The sequence below is a fragment of the Meleagris gallopavo genome, chromosome 4, assembly GCF_000146605.3.
Source record: "Meleagris gallopavo isolate NT-WF06-2002-E0010 breed Aviagen turkey brand Nicholas breeding stock chromosome 4, Turkey_5.1, whole genome shotgun sequence".
Lineage (NCBI taxonomy): Eukaryota > Metazoa > Chordata > Aves > Galliformes > Phasianidae > Meleagris > Meleagris gallopavo.
In genome coordinates this window covers 51762776-51764474 of record NC_015014.2, presented here as the reverse complement: position 1 = coordinate 51764474, position 1699 = coordinate 51762776, and positions in this window count along the sequence as shown.

The following is a 1699-nucleotide window of genomic DNA, read 5'->3' as shown; positions in this document are numbered from 1 at the left end:
CCTGGTCTTGTAAGACAAACTCCAATGGAGCAGATCTCCAGAGAGATCCCTCCCCACTGGCAGTCAGCTCTTAAATGGATCTAGGAGAGGTGCAGCCAGGCTCCACCCCTTCCTGTAGCACAGGTGATTTGCCTTCACCTGTGCTCCCGTGGCTGACTCATTGCTCGCCTCAGGTGATCAATCAGAGGTTCAGACCGTGATTCAGCAGCCCCATACAGGTAGTAAGGCACTGGAACAAATTGCCTAGTGATGTGGTTGATGCCCCAGCCCTGGAGAATTTCAAGATGAGGCTGAATCCAGATCTGGGCAAACAGATCTAGCTGTACGTATCCCTGTTCATTGCAGGGGAGTTGGATTAGATGACCTTCAGAGGTCCTTTTCTAACTCCAAGGATTCTATACTTGGGAACCCGCTTCCTTTCTCCTTCCTGTTAACAAATTTGTCTAATCACTGTCCTGCACTGTTCTTGGCTGCTGAGAGAGGGGAAAGGGTTAACATTTTTTCCACTACATCAGAGGAAGAGCCCAAATATCTAACACTGCCATTTTTTAACATGTGGTGCTATGAAACCTCGTGACTGTTAACTTTAAGGAATCATTTTCTAGTCTAGCTGTCAGCATTCAGTACCATAAAGCTGATACTATATAATTAGCACTCATGGTTGATGTTCTCAGTGATTCTTAGTTAATGAGATCTGTGGCATGATAGCTCTTTTCTATGAGATCAGAACCAAAGTATGATTGTCTTCTTCATTCCTCAGTTTTCCTTAACTATACCTGATGTTTTTATTGCTTTCCACACCCCAAAATCTCATGATCTCCTGATATTGCTCATCTTTTTTGTTGTTGGGTTTTTTTTTTTCTCTTGGTAGTCATTTACGTGAAATGTCCTGCTGATTTGCACTTCTTTGCTCTTCTTTTGTTCATCTATTTTTTTATGTTCTGATGCTTTTTCTGTGCAATTATACCCTCTGCTATGCCAATACTTTTAAACATCTATAATAAAAAGAGGTCAATGCCTCCCATGTAGCTATATGCCACTTGTGACACAGGTCTATATTCATAGAAATTACCTGATAATATTTTTGCTGGACAGAGGAAAAGTGTGTTTCAGCCTATGACAACTAAGAAATGTTTATCTTTTGGTAAAGATAGTCACTAGATTTTTGAGTTTGCAAGCGTCCAGATGAGCCTCGAGGCTGTCTATATTTTCGTGAGCATCACTGTTTAACACTCACTATCCATAAAGGATAAGCAGGACATGACACTATCCTTGTTAAACTCCTTCATATAGAATCTTTCCAAGCCAACATCGTAAGTTTTGACAATCAGAAATTTTTTATACAAGGAAAGATGTTAAGAAAATAGCATACAGATGACCTAGAAAGAAGAAATACAAGAAAAATAAATTGCCTCAAGGGGGTTGGATAACAGGAGAAACTGCCATTTTTCTACATCTCTCTATTAGCCTAGAGTAGGCAGTTACATGGCATGATTTTCTCCCTAACCAAGAGAAAGGAAGTTCCAAACTGTCTCACAGGGAGAAACCAACCCTCCAACTTAAGATAAACTGTGCTTCCAAACCAAGTTGTTACAACACTTTCATAGTATATTAGTAAAAGTGTCTTCTATTTCACTTTTGGAGTTCACGCAGGAAGATTATTCTGGGAATTAAGATACTTGTGAAATTATATTAAAAA